Here is a 16,449-nt window from a genome sequence, read left to right on the forward strand (position 1 = left end):
TGTATCATCCACGGGGAATAAAGTCAGATAACACATCTGTGCACAGTGAATATTGAGTAAGTCACGGAAACAAGAGCATATCTGGTACGAAGCCTACTATAAAGATTAATATTCTAATCTGTCATTAATGAAATCCTCTCTCTGTAGTGCATATTGGTCACTTCATACAGGGCCCTAAAATACACCGGCCTATAAATCAATGACAAGACACCCTGTAGATCCCACCAGTACCCAGCACCTCTTGACTATTGTTATTGTAGTATATTAATTGCTCCTGGACCAGATAGACTTGAATGTCCGGGGGGTCCGGCTCCTACTTTGCAGTGATGTTCTAAAATGTTACTGCATAGGAGTGCAACTACATATGACCGTATAGCTACGGAAGTGGGGATCCGGCTGACAAAGACAGCTGGATTCCCCATAGTGAAGGCACAGACAATTTATTACCATGTGTGCCTCCTTGATCACTGCATACAGAGCACTAAAGAAGCACAATAGTGAGGAAGCAAGAGCTGCTGGGTCCTAGGAGAAACTGACAGCTCTGCTATACAGCCAGGAGGCTGCATTTCCCCTGTAACTGGGGCTAATACAACAGCTCCAGCTACAGGGGAAAAAATAAAAATATCTACTGTAAATGCTCCCCAAAGGTCATAAAAACCCTTTGGGGGGCATTTAAATATTTAAATATTTTTATTTTCATCTTATTTCCCTTGAAACTGGGTCTTATATATTAGCGCCAGGAATATTGTGTAAAATAAATGCTACATAAAAAATGCCTCTCCCTATCCAAATTGCGTTTACTAGACTCATCCCCATGAAAGAAAACAAAAATAAACAACATGTAATAACATATATAAAATAAATATAAATAATTGTTTATTTATATATCAGACCCTGATTCCAGCGATGTATCACTTGGTTTACTGGGTGCAGCAGCTGTGACACAATCAGAGTTTTTAGATATAGCATGAACCAGAGCTAATCTCGCCCACACCCCTGATTAGCAGCTTTCTCTGTACATTAGCAGCTTACTATCGACATACAATCAGTGGTGGGGGCATGGTTGGACCAGTTCTCAAGTGGGCACCTAGCCTGGGCAGTGATAATCTCCTGCTGATAAAACAATCTTTGTATTGAAACAGCACACAGCCTAATAGTAACACATCACTGAAATGATGCTGCCCTGAGATTATATATCAAAAACTGTCTGACAGATTCTCTTAAACCACATTTTTGTAAAGGGTCCCCAAGTAAATCATATCTTTGTATTAGTTATTGAATAGATACATGGTACATAGAATAGCCCAGAGAAACTGATCCAATCAAACATACTAAAGTTCTTCTGCAGTTTGTCATATGAAGAATATAAGATATTATACATCCTCACAGCTCATGCTATAAATGCCTCAGTGACATGGCACCTCTACCATCAGGGGGGACAGGGGCCTTGTGAAACATGTTTGGTGATATAAATGGCATCATCTTCGGTGGGAAGGTGGCACCGCTTGGAAGGGGTTCTCTATACTGGGGTCTGTAGGAATACTTGGACCTTTCCATAACTCATGTTGTGCATTGCATAATCTTGGGCACATCAATTTAAGCCAATGCAGCGAGTGGACACTTTGCATTGGCAAAAAATTGAAGGGGAAGAGGAACAACTGTGCACTCAATGGTTGGAATTCACAAGAGAATACACCATAAATGCTTCACGCAAACCTTATTAAAATGGTATATTTATTGGGGAAGTTGTCTTATATAGGAATACATAAAAAAAATTACATAGCCATCTGTATTGACCTTTCAAGTATTTATACACAGTAATTGGGTCATCCCTAAGCCGTCTTTTCTCAGAAGAAAATAACCATAGTTCCTCAGATAAAATAATCCCGCCGCTGTTTATCCCAAGTTAAGCTCAACTTATTCTTGTAATAACAACTATAATTACAGAATTTCTGAGAACAGCCTGGCAGATCTACTTCTCTGCTCCATCCCCAGATCATGGCTGGTAGACATTTTACACAATGAGGACATCCCATGACTACTAACAGTAATAGATGAGAAGATCTCTCATGCCCTAGATTGTTAATGTGTAGGCAAGTGGGGAAATATTGCAGTGTGTGCCAGTGATTTTGTGCCTGCTGTGCCAATAGACCTGGATGTCTACGCTATCAAAGTGTAAGACATATGAATGTATATGGTGTAAAAAATAAAAGTGATATTTGTATTGATATATAGTTGTCCAATCATTAAAAAAAAAAAAAAAACTACAATTGTTATGTTCTGCAAACCACGACTCCACAATCAATTACCACCTCATTTGTTGTACCTTTTCGTCCTCCTAATGATTTTTTTGAGTTTGGAAAAGAGATAATCTGATGGTGCCAGATTAGGAGAATATGGTGGCTGATCGAAAATTTCGAAGCGGATTTCGTTGACTTTTTTTTTTTTTTGCAGGTCAGCGCAAGACTTGTGGGCAGCACATTATAATGCAAAAATAAGAAGTCTTTGGAACGTTTTTGCAGACGTTCCAACCTTCAGCTAATGTGGTTAACTTTCCTCAGTCACAATTTAAAAACGGCATAACCTTTTCTGCTATAACGTTGCACGTGCACTAGTTAAAATTAATATTTGTTTCCATGTCAACAAGATTTATTTTTGTCTGCTAGATATGTTCAAGGCCAACAATTTATCAATACCTCCTCATACGTGCTAAAATGTTACCGTGTAGAAATCTCTCTCTGTTCTTGCCCTGCATTGCAACCTGTGCTATAGTCCAGAGCTACACGGACATGTCTGTTGTCTCACACTACATTACTGAGACTAGCGCATATCACACCGGTGTATGCAATGGAGATAATTGGCGCACATCTCTAATTATTACCATTTTTGGGTGTTCTGAATTCCATACGCACAGTATGATCATTAAAAGGGTTATCCATGACTTTTTTTTTATATTATGGTCCTAAAAACTAAACAGATAGGTAGTTGCCAACTACCTGCCTGATCTACCTGATCTACCTGGCGCCGGCACAAAGCGGTCACTGATTGCTCCTGCTGAAGATTTAGCTGCTCCACATCAACAGAGCAGCTCTAAGTTTCCCGGGCTGCTTGGTTGACGGGGCGTGACTGCTGACATCATACTCATTGACAATCGTCTCTCCGCAATTAGATTGCAGGGAGCCGGCTGTAAATTAGCATGATGTTGGCAGTCATGCACCATCAACAGAGCAGGTCGGAAGAGTAGCCGCTACTCTGTCGAGGTGACGTCAGCAGAAGACGCTGAATCATAGGCAGGAGCAGATTGTGACTGCTCTGTGCCGGCAGATATCAGCATCAGGGACAACAGTCAGGTAGTTAGCAAATACCTGCCTGTTAGTTCTTAGGCCGATAGCAAAAAAAAATTTAATTATCCCGGATAACTCCTTTAAAATGATTATTCTGTGTTATCAGCAACACATCAACTGTTTACACCGTGTGAGGTGCTGCCAATAACAATGATTTTAAAGCCGGCAAAAATTATCCAAATTTCCCGACAAATTAGCATTTTGCTAGTTTATCAGGCGGTTGTTGGCATGTTTACACAAGCAGATAATCCGTAAACGAGCTTTCTAATGAACGCTAGTTCTCGATTAACAACTGTCTAAATGGGTCTTAACACAATTTTTAGTACAAGACTTTCACACATTATCATTTGCCTCCTTTTTTCTGTGGCAGCACTGGTCTAAACTGCTTAGTAAATATGGACGAATGCCTGTACAGAGGGACAGTAAGGTAATGTAATGAACATTGTCTGTATCCACATTACAGCAACCTAATCAAATTGTACAACAGAGCAACACGTTCGCTCTGCCGGCACCATTATGATCTATGGCCCCATTGGTGCATACGCTCGAATCCCATTTTGTGGGGGGTTCGGACGGTAGCCCCAATGGGACCCACCAACGAGTGTCTGAAAGCAATGTGAAAGGGCCCTAAGGGTAAGATTAAATAGTGTGGCTGAACTTATAGTCCATAAAACTGGACCTGTAACAGAACAGAAATGTAATTTAAATATTACTATGTATATGAAGACTACAACATTACTATGACATTACATTACCAAGACTAAAATATTGCTATGTATATAAAGAGGTCAAGTGAACATGCTGTGCTTTAATTCGTGAACATTATGCGATGACATTCCAACGTACGGAATCATCTCATAATATAATTACATCATTTCCTTTGAACTGACATATTTAATTGAATAACATCATGACGTAACTGTACTCCAGGACGTGCCAAGTTACCACTAAGGAGGACATACAGCTATACCCTGGTTATACGCAAGGTGAATGTAGAAATGTCAGCGCTTTCCATGTTTGGCATCTGAAATAAAATGACTACAAAGTGCAGCATTCTCATGTCACTCAGCTTGTGGGTCTAGTGTTCATCTATCTTTGAGGCTGTGGGAAGTAGATGAGAAATGAACAGACGGAAAAGCATATTTGCAGGAACAGATGATTACCTAATAGTCATTATTACTGTCAAGTGCATATTTAAAGCAAAAATACAATTTGATGTACTTTTTTTTTTTATAAACATCCTCTCCATACTGATTTTTTGTGATCATTAAGAATTACACTAACCACAAGAACACAAGGGCGTTCACACCGCTGTTAATGAGGGGCCGTGATAAAGTCAGACCGCGAGATTAATTTAGAAGTGCACGACTATTCATCGTGAATAACACAAGCTGTGGGATCACGCTCCCGTTATGCCCTCAAAGCAGAGGTGGGCGAAACTGGCGACGTTTGGTATAATGTAGATTGGGGTTGGGAGGTAGTAACTAGAAAAGGTCGATTAACCCCTTCAGGCCAAGAAAAATTTTCATTTTTGTGTATATGTTTCCTTGACATAGCCACATTAGGGCTTATTTTTTGTAAGACAAGTTGTAATTTTTGAATAACACTTTTCACGAAACCATATAATGTACTGGAAAACGGGAAAAAGATTTAAAGTGAAGTGAAATGGTGAAAAATATGCAATTCCTCCACTTGATTTTTTTTTTGTTTTTACAGTGTTGGTTCATATTTTTTTTTTTAAATGTCTTATCCTCAATGGGGTACTGTTACATCCCATGTAGACAAGAGGTTATGGAGTATGAAGGTCCTGCCTTAAAACATGTGTATTCCTGGCACATTTAAGACTATGGATGTTGGAATTCATCAGACTTTCTGGGATAGTACAATTCAGAGAACTGGTGCAGCTAAAGAAGAGTCTTGGAGATGGGACTGGGAGGTTCTGATTATAGACGGTTTGCAGAACATAGTGTAGAACGGTTTCATGACAGCTGCTAAATTAGTAATGTCTTATGTGTTATAAGGGAAAAATAAAAAACTTGAATAAGAAACGCAAAACACAAGTCGTAAGACATCCAAATAGGGGCACAGAGATCAGCAAGGAGTTTCTCCTGACTGGCATGCAGAATGCAATGAGAGCATTGATGAGCTTATACTAATGTCCTATAAAAGTGGAACAAACGCCCAATAAAGTACTATGGACTGTATATTTTTGCACTTCACATTTTCAAAAATCGATAAGAAAAATGTATTATCCCAATCATGAATTCAAACCTAAAAAATAGAAATAGAGCGAAGTAATAAGCAGGAGGATTTGGAGAGAACAGGTTAATAATGCCTTTGAGGCAAGAAAAGAAGTATTCTAGTCAGCATCACTCTGTGCCACATTGATAACGGAGAAAATGATTTACTCTGGTGTCTTATTAAATGTAATTTAGTGGGTGGAACAATACTGTAAACTGACCCAGTCTATAGACACTTATTCCTGACTTGTAAGTCTGACCTCCAGGTAAGTGCTCTCATCCCTGAAAATAGATTTCTATAAATGGAAGCAACAACGTCGGTGTGAACAAAACCTTAAGTCTCCATTACAAGGAAAGATGACAATAAAAATGCTATGAGGAGGTTGTGATCCACCAGTACATTGCAGAGCAGAAATTAGACTCGATGAGCCAGGTGATTGGCTGCAGTGGTCATGTTTACTGTAGTCATGACGTTACCACTACAGCATGTTAATAAAAACTGGAGTAAAGTGGAGAGGCAGCGCTGGGCTTGAGGAGGGCGAGTTTACCAGAGTTATTTGAATCTAGCCTAAGCTGGAAGGGATCGAACACTTTCTGGAAAACTCAAAGGTCACAAAGATTTTCTTCTTCTGATGACTTTATTACAGAAATGGAAAAGCTGCCTTGTCATAGGTTTGTATTTTTAATGCCTATCACATCTTTGTTTAAAAGGGTTGTTCAGGACTTTAACATTGATGGCTTATCTTTAGGATAGGTCATCATTGTCTGATGGTTGGGGGAAGTCACACCTAGCACCCCTGCCGAACAGCTATTATCGGTGTCGGTCGGAACTGATCAGTTACGGAACACAACTCCATCACCAGGTACTGCAAATTTGCCCCCTATTCAAATCAATAGGGGGTGGATGTTTAGTTCACAGCCGTGGTCACTATATAGTCGATGGAGCTGTGCAGCTCACTAGCTGAGCGGTTCCGGTCACCGCCACTGGGAACAACTGATCGGCGGGGGTGCCGGGTGTCGCACCCCCATCGATCAGACATTGATTACCTATCCTAAAGATAAGCCATCAATGTTTAAGTTCCAGACAACCCCTTTAAGTGAAAGTATCAGTGGCAAATCAAATAAGGACTTATCATGGTAACATCTGAAGAAGGCATGGCTGGAGAACAAGTGTAGGGCACTGGGACATCTAAAAAAATTAGCATGGAACAGAAATTCTTGTGCACACCTCACGTGCCTGTCCCCAATCTCCTGACTGGTCGTCTAACGGAGGCTCCACAAAAAGCGGATCCTATAAGAACATGTTTGGCACTTCTGAATCACAATGATATTTAACATTAGGCTGAATAAATTTAAATAATAGACCAGTGGCATAAGGAAATTAAAACATATAAAGAAAAGTTTTATGGTGAGAAATGAGAAATAATGCGAAGGGAAACAAACTGCGGGCTCATAGGCTAATACACAGTACATCTCAGGCACTATACAAGTCATCCAGATCTTTCATTGTAATGGCTGCAATAAGTCAAGCATGACATGGTGACGTCAGTGCCAGGAAATCTGTGACATGGAGAATGGCACCATATATACACTCCCCTGGGCTGGATACTACTCTGCTGCTTCCTAAGAGGAAACTATTCACACTCTCTGTTATCGAAAACCCTCTGATAATTTCCTGGCCACCAGATGAGGAAACAATCGCACTTTATTCTTTACACCACTGATCCGAGACCTCTCGCTGCACTCAAGAAGAGGAAAATACAAAGATTTACTACACTGGATTTTTTAGGACACTAAAGCTGCATGGATTTATTTCTAATCATGTTATTTTTTTTATATCAAGCCGGTTTACCATATAAAATCACGTGAGACAAGTGGGTTACATCATAGGGACACTGCACCTCAACCCATTAAAGGGAAGGTGTCATCAGAAAATTACCTATTGCCAAAATCAGGTTTTGTGTTAAATGGATTTATATCATTTTTGATATAATTTAAGCCTCCTACTTCGTTTTGGAAACATGGGCAGCAATAGATTGCCCAGATTAGAACACCCTCAAAGGGCTTCTACAGAAATGGGGTCAGAGTCAAAGTTCATCATAAAAGAAGGGAGAGGAGGTGAGCTGTAACTTTATGAATGGTGTATACTGTGTTAGTCAAAGAATGTGCTGAAAAGGACCCGAACAGAAATGAAAGTCTGCTATTAAAGACAACCTGTTACTCGATTCATGCTGCCCAAACCACGAGCAGCATGAATCAGAGTCAGGCTACACGATTTCACTCAGGTATATTTCCCTTTGATGCTCCGGTGTTCCAGAGAAAATATAGCTAGAAGTTCCAGCTAGAAAATCCTCGGCTGGATTTTCCCTGAAATGACAAAAAAAAAATCTATACATTATCTGGCTTAGACAAGACAATTACTGTTTCTACATAGAGCAGAGTAAACAGAAGAATTATCTTGGTAGAAAGGCAAAATGAGCAATTGTAAGTACACAGGGCTATATAATATGATGATTGCAATATATTAAGATGATAAAAACTTTGATGGGAGGAGCGCTTCTTTAATAAAGATTGTGACACAAAAATCTGATTTAAACAATAGGTCATTTTCTGATAACGTGTATCATCTGGATATCTAATGAGTAGGGGATTTATGTGCAGTCTCAATCATTGTAGATGGATGTCTTTATGGTGATTGGTCCTAATGATAATGATCCATTCCTTCAGAACGGATGTCAAAGCACCAGCCACGAAGTAAAGAATCAAACCGGCGGAGATTTCGAGGAGAGTTGGCATCTGTGTAAAGCTGTAAAAACAACACTGACAGCCCATTCATATATATACACTACTACAATATCTCCTCACTTTATTATGAATATGCTTCCTCTGCTGAGAGTACATGTCTATTTCTACAGGGAGAGGTTAATTAGCCCGTCAGGAATTAAAGGATGGGCATGCTAAAATCCAACATGCCTGTTCTTTTTCCCAATGAAGGAGGAGGCCCCTATATACATTAGCCGATCCTGTTGGTCAGATGGGTTTGATGATACAGAACAACAAAATCGTATAAAAATATTCAGCACTCTATCTATCCATGCCATGTTTGTGGCACCCAATGGGGTGTAAACTGGACATGCATCTGGAAAGAACTAATCTTTTCTCATTGTAACTTACATTTGGAGCGACTGCACATAAATATATAGCTGTATAGACAGCGACATTGTACACAACAGTAACTGACTACTAAAGTTTAATATCTGTCTAGGATTGTAGCTATAGCATTACCTGCCTATCCAATTCTCACCGGAAATGCGGCATCATTGCTATATAATATGGCAGATTTCATGGCTGTACGGGGGCTTACATAGCACGAATTATGCATGAAGCTATTGATTATGTGGACAGTGCGGGGGGAGTAGGTTTACATCACTATATTTAGATGTCGTACACCACACATGCTGCAATTGCTTACTTTTAATTACAACTTCCCTCTCGATCAGCTTTCGTCATCGTCACTGAACGGTGTATAGCACCAGATAAGCACTGCACTACCGCATCTTCCCAGCCCCTATATAGTCACATAGTCTTACATAGCAGGCGGTGCTACAAGAGCTGTGTGACGGGGTCCTTACCTGCCATCGATCTAAGCTAATGAAAATCAACATCTTCCTGCTCATCACCCGGATAAGACCATGGCACTCAGGATGGGACTATAGGGTAGTATTACAACTGCAGGGGAATATCACAATCTATAATGGATTTGTTGGGAAACACATTTCTCTCTTCACGGCCATTAGTAATACTGAGCCATTCAATAGCTAACACTCTTTATTAATCCGAGCCCTACCAAAATAAAGGGGTCACTCCATATACTGACTGTTATAGGAGCAGCCTACAAAAATGGAATCCAACAAAAACGTCTGCTGTGCTAGTGAACTTAATATATGCACGACAAACACCAGGATACTTTACATCTATGGAAAATACAAAAGTTTCAGGATACTGTGAATTTTACTCAAAATATGGGGCCTTTTTGGGAGGGGGGATCGCTTATTAAGGAGACCAGCTAAGTATGGAGTGTTTCTGGCAATACTCCATGAGAAAGAAAAGTATGAAGATTACCTCTCTCCAAAGGAAAGAAACACCCATATGAGGTACTTCCCCATGATTCAACTTCCACAAGAAATGCATGTTGCATATTTTGTATTGTGTTTTTAAACATTATATATACCGTATACACAAAACTGTGCAAAAGTGTAAGCAGGTGTAGAAAAAAATGCTGCAAAGTAAGAATGCTCTAAAAAATTAGAAGTGTTAATGGTTTATTTCTATCCATTTAAAAAAACATCAAGTCACTGAACAAAGAAAACCTCCCCGCCGAGTTCCTTCAAACAAAGTGTACCTGGAAGAATGGATGCCGTTTTGAAGGCAAAGGGTGATCACAACTAATATTGATTCAATTTTAGATTTCTCTTTTGCTTATTCACTTTATTTTTATCAATTAACTAAATGAAAACTATTTTTTAAAGCACTCTTACTTTCCAGCATTTTTCCATTTTGCACACATGCCTTCTACTTTTGCCCAGTACTATAATTAAATATATGTAATTATATAGTCTGCCAGGATTGATCTTTCATTTTCAAAATTCTCAACCCCTTAAAGGGCATCTCTCAGTAGGATCACCCCTCCTAAGTCGTCTATATAGCCATGTAGGTTATAGGAAGCGGAATGAAATGATACCTTGATATCTGTGATCCGATGTTTTATTTCACATAAATCCATGTTTTTATTATATGTAAATGGGCTATTCAGGACTATCGGCCGGACACTAATCTACATGAGAATCTGCCTCCAGAGATTATTACACATGAAAGGGTGTTACCAGTGTGAAATGTGAAGGCTGTCCTCTGCAGGACACATGTGCAGGTTCCTCTTATCTTCAGCTTCCATCTAACAAGCAGCCAGGGTTGCAATACAGCAGAGCTGTGAGAGCTGCAGCAAATGTGTTTGTAAGGAGACAAAAGTTCAGTTCTACTCTTGTGTGTTAGTTACTGGTCTCACACTGGTAATTCATAAATGTCCAAAAAAATCAATAAATGCGCTAGACACTATATTTACCATAACATCCACTCCATCCCATGATTAAGGCTAACACCTAGCTGAAACGCGTTGGGACTACCATGCTATGTGGATTAGTACTCAGTGTGTTGTCCTTGTGACATGGCTGCTTTTATATGTTTCCAATAAAAGCTATATGTTAATGAAGATTCGCTGGATATCTGATGCTCTCTTTTTCCTTGTTCTATATTCCAAGTGATTGCCTGGAACCAAGGCTATTCCGCTGTCGGATCACCTCTAACACAGAGCCTCCAGCTGTCTACTAACGGGTGAGCTGATATTTTTTCCCTCTCCCTCTTCCCTGCTATTTTGCCAAGTCCAAATGCTGAGAGGTGCATAATAAAGCCTGGTTGTAGAACAGCATTAATAACCCACAGGTAAATTAGGACAATCAATAAGGTACAATTAATTCGAAGAAAGAGGTAATATCTGAATGTAATATAAATTGCAAAGTGCCATTAGTGCAACCATAAGGGGTCTCACTCAGATAGACCAATGGATGTTACCAATTCATATATAAAGTGCAAAGTGCCTGAATAAATATGTGCCAACAAGATCCTAATTACCTGTGGATTTGAAGTAAAGCAAGTAGAAAGCAACCAATATGATGTGGCCCGACCGCCCAAAGGGGTTCTGAGAGGTCGGGCCACATCATATTGGAAATATATTCAACAAAAATTTTATTTTTTAAACTTATGCTAGAGTCTCTGTTATCCTGGTAGTATCTAATTGGGCTACATGGGATGGAGTGGATGTGACACTGGTAATGCCCCTTTTTATTAAAAACAAGCTCTAGTGGCAGATTCTCATGCAGATCTATGCCCGGCCCATAGCCATGAACAGCTCATTTACATATAAAAAAACATGGATTTCTCTGGAATAAGACACTGGATCGCAGATATCAAGGTATACTTTTATTCAGGTTTCTATGACCTACGTGCCCATATAGACTGTTTAGGAGGGGTGATCCTACTGACAGATTCAATCGGAAAAAGAATTGCAGTGCATTCAAAAGTCATTGCACTTCTAAATAGATTTTATGGGAATGGTAGTATTCAATAATAATACAGTTTGAGACCTGAAAATAAGAGATATGCCATATTAGTCGGGTATTTCCATAGGTTTAGACTGTATATAATTTCTCAGAATTCATGTACTCACAAATGGAATTATTCATATGAAGATCAGCCACAAAATGAGACTAAAACTATAGGAGTGGGATCACAACAAACCTATGCATTATGATTTATAACATCTCATCACTGCGTCTATGTTTGTCTATGGAGCATTGTATACAGTGTCTATAGGGAGTGTATTATGTGCTGCCTGTTCTGCACTCATGCATTAAGAAAGTTCACTGAAGTTCTTACAGACACCACCGGACTGCTTTGACGTCAGATGCAAAACTGCTGACAATTGACCTTTATTAGTTAGAGAACGTATTTGAATTGCATTATGCTTTGTTATTCTTTTAATATGACTATTCTTTTTTTCGGCTTACATAACTGGATGGATCACTACAGGAATCTCGCCTGGTGAGTGACATGTAATGGCCATCTTGCAGGTTAAAGGTTGTTATTTGTGGTGGTTTGCTTCCTGGTTTACCAGTGGTGTGCACAACATAAAATAGCAATGAAAAAAGCACTCAGACAAGTGTGAGGCATTGAACAACACAGAAATGTTTTCAGGAAAAAATATTCTCTGTACAAAAATAGCCTCATACACCATATCAGGAAATAATGCACATGCTTTACATCTACCATATTTGCCGGCGTATAAGACGACTTTTTTGCCCTGAAAAACATGCCTCCAAGTGGGGGTGCGTCTTATAAGCCGGGTGCACTTCAGTTGGGATGCGCCGGGTAGATGGCGGAGCCCTGAGCAGGCGGGGGGGCCCCACTTGCGATCGGGCACCCTGCCGGGCTATGGGCGGAGGAGAGCGGTGCCAGCGATCCCCCCCCTCCGCTTGCTCAGGGCCCCGGCAGCCGGATACTTACCTCTCCCCGTGCGTCCGCATATCCGCTGTCTTCCTGCTGTGCGCTCCCTGTGACGTCTCAGGTCAGAGGGTGCGGTGACGTCTTTACACTGAGCCTTTCCCTGAGCCGTCACAGGCAGCGCAGAGCGGGAAGACGCCGGCGATGCTGGAGTCCAGATCAGAGCAGCAGCAGCAGCAGGTGAGGAGGAGTGAGGTGAGTATTGGATTTATTTATTTTTAATGTATGGATGCATGGGGCATAATATGGGGGGTGACGTCCTGCATGGGGCATAATATGGGGGGTGACATCCTGCATGGGGCATAATATGGGGGGTGACATCCTGCATGGGGCATAATATGGGGGGTGACATCCTGCATGGGGCATAATATGGGGGGTAACAGCCTGCATGGGGCATAATATGGGAGGTGACATCCTGCATGGGGCATAATATGGGAGGTGACATCCTGCATGGGGCATTATATGGGAGGGGGTGAGTATATAACAAACTCTATATTTTGAGTGGAAATGTTGGGGGGTCGTTTTATACGCCGGCAAATACGGTAGTTTAGTTGCTATGTGAATTAGGGAAAAATAAATATTTCTTGAATATTTTAGATTTCCTTCACACAGATTTTAGATTAAAAGAAAACACTGAATTATTTAGCTCTATAGAGGCATTTTCTTCAAGTGTTTTTAGTAGGTTTGTAACACATTCATTTACTTTTTGGCATTCTCAAGGGCTATAAAGAAGCGAGTAAGGAAAAAGCAAGAAAAAAAAAACGCAATTTCCAGAGAATTCTGCACTTCTAAATAAAAATGGCAAAAAACGCTAAAAATCAACCTAAAAACCTTTGCACGCGGTATGACTTTAAAGGGCATCTGTCAGTAGGATCCACCCTCCTAAGCCGTCTATTTATATGGGCATGCAGGTCATAGGAAGCTGAATAAAATGATACCTTGAGGTCTGTGATCCATCGTCTTATTCCAGAGAAATCCATGTTTTCATTATATGTAAATGAGCTGTTCCAGGCTATGGGCCGGACACTGATCTGCATGAGAATCTGCCTCAGGAGATTATATTGCATGAAGGAGGAGTTACCAGGGTGATGTGTGATGGCCGCTCTCTGCTCTCCTGATCTCACTGCAGAGCTGTGTGTGATTATACCTGACAGTACAAAGACCTTTCTACTGATCTTTTTAGTCTGAGGCCTGAGACGGGGACAAGGGGGCATCTTCTACGTCTGGAGGAAAGAAGGTTTAATCATAATCACAGACGTGGATTCTTTACTGTAAGAGCAGTGAGACTATGGAACTCTCTGCCGCATGATGTTGTAATGAGGGATTCACTGTTAAAATGTAAGAAGGGCATGGATGTCTTTCTTGAAAAGTATAATATTACAGGTTATAAATACCAGATTCCTTGATAGGGCGTTGATCCAGGGAACTAGCCTGATTGTCGTATGGAGTCGGGAAGGAATTTTTTTCCCCAATGTGAAGCTTAGTGTTTGCCACATGTTTTTTTTTTTGCCTTCCTATGGATCAACAAGTTAGGCTATGGGTCGAACTAGATGGACTTAGTCTTCCTTCAACCTTAAAAAAACTATGTTACATCTGCAGGGTCCTCTCAGCTTCCAGCTCACAGGCAGACACGGCTGCAATATTGTTACAATACAGCAGAGCTGTGAAAGCTGCAGTAAACATGTTTGTTATGAGACAAAGTTCAGTCCTACTGTTCTGTGTTAGTTACATGTCTCATACTGGTAACATAACGTTTTATTTATAATAAACTCTGGAGGCAAATTCTCCTGCAGATCAGAGTCCGGCCCATATAAATACAGCGGTCCTCAAAATATCAATGGGGATCCTTTCAAAAGCTATATATGTAACCTACAGAGAAATTGTAAGGAGTATATGATCCAAAAGCATATATAAAAAATATAACTTTCACAAAAAACATATTTAAATAATACTTGTATAGAGTGGGTAACACAACATAATACAGACAACACAGAAAAGGCAGCTCTATATATCACATATCAATTGGTAATATTGCATATTTTAGACTGAAATAAAAAAAGAACCTATCTAGATGCTAAGAAGTGGAAAGCCTTGCCAACATATGAATATATCAAAAAGTCTGGTACATTCTATGAAATAATGAAATCAAAAAATCTGGATGTATTTGATGATATCCAGCTATACACCAATGCTTATATTCATACTTTGATATACTCAGCTATTGCCTATAACATGCATATTGTACAATGTACACAGGTCAGATTACTCAAGCTATAGGAACATAATTAAAGCTAACCACCATACAGATGTAAACAGCCAATATTTAAGGTACAATAGAAGAAGCACTGTTACCTGAAGTCATGATAGACCAAACGATATAGTGATAGAGCTGGCAAGCACCTCTGCACCACAGTCCGGCCCATAGCCTGGAACAGCTCATTTACCCATTAAGAAAAAGGTTGATTTCTCTGAAATAAGACAGCAGATCGCAGATATCAGCTTCCTACGTGCCCATATGGACGGCTTAAGAGGGCTGATCCTACTGACAGATTCTCTTAAAAGAAACTTCAGGCAGCATAAAAAAAGTTTTAAGGCTATGTGCCCACGATGCAGAAATGCTCTGGATTTTTTCCTGAGCATTTCTGCATCTACCTGGCAGAAAAATAGAATTAGACTTACCGGTAATTGGGTTTCCAATAACCCACCAGGACAGCACACAGGAGGATGTAACCCCACCCTAATAGGGACAGGAAATACGAAGAGGTTTAAATAGCCCCTCCCACATCCTCCCTCCAGTGTTATTACAAAGGACCACAAGAGTATAGATGCTTCAAATTAATTTTTATTTCTACTGATCAAGCTGTCGTAGAAACAATAAGCGAGAGGGAGGGAATTATCCGTGCTGTCATGGTGGGTTATTAGAAACCGAATTACCGGTAAGTCTAATTCTATTTTCTCTAATAACCGCACACGACAGCACACAGGAGGTATACCAAAGATATACTAGGGAGGGACAATAGCCTGAAGGACCTTCCTTCCGGAGGCTAAATCTCCAACAGACATTAGGTCTAGGCTGTAGTGTTTGGAGAAAGTATGAATTGAGGACCATGTGGCAGCTCTGCAAATCTGTTCGATGGATGCGCTGGCTTTTTCAGACCAGGAGACAGATATTGCCCTTGTAGAATGGGCCTTGAGCTTTGCTGGAGGAGGTAGATCCTGGATCTGGTAAGCCTCTGTAATCGCCCTCTTAGGCTGTGTGCCCACGATGCGTTTTTTAAGAGTTTCCGCAGCGGCAAAAACGCTGCAGAAACACTTAAAAAACACGTTAGAAGGCCTGCCATGGTCCCCAATGATAATCCGCAATCTCCTGAGATCTGTGGAAATTTGAGACTACCTTAAGTAGAAATGAAGGATCAAGTTGGAAAATTAGACGATCTTCCAGGATTCTCAGGTAGGGTTCGTTGACCGAAAGGGCCTGTAGTTCACACACTCTTCTGGATGTAGTTATTGCCACCAGGAAAAGCCGTTTTCCAGGTCAGCCTGTCCAGTCTTATGGTTGATAAGGGCTCAAAGGGTGGAAGGGTTAACCCTTTCAGAACAATGTTATGGTCCCAGGGGGGAACCAGGTCTGTTACTCTAGGGTGGATGCGGGTGGCTGCTGTCAAATCTTCTCACCCACTGATGTTCCGCTAGTCTTTGATCGAAGTATGAGCTTAACGCCGCTACCTGGACCTTAAGACTACTAGGTCTGA

At 40.5% G+C, this 16,449-nt stretch overlaps 1 protein-coding gene across 2 annotated transcripts in view; it reads right to left on the reverse strand.

The window, feature by feature from the left end:
• The window catches only part of GAREM1 (GRB2 associated regulator of MAPK1 subtype 1), a 111,677-nt gene that overhangs the window by 19,226 nt on the left and 76,002 nt on the right, over nt 1-16,449 (reverse strand). The gene's annotated exons all lie outside the window — the stretch shown is intronic.

The sequence above is a fragment of the Phyllobates terribilis genome, unplaced genomic scaffold (genome assembly GCF_046119375.1).
Source record: "Phyllobates terribilis strain yellow unplaced genomic scaffold, ASM4611937v1 Scaffold_4__5_contigs__length_816908805, whole genome shotgun sequence".
NCBI classification, from domain to species: domain Eukaryota; kingdom Metazoa; phylum Chordata; class Amphibia; order Anura; family Dendrobatidae; genus Phyllobates; species Phyllobates terribilis.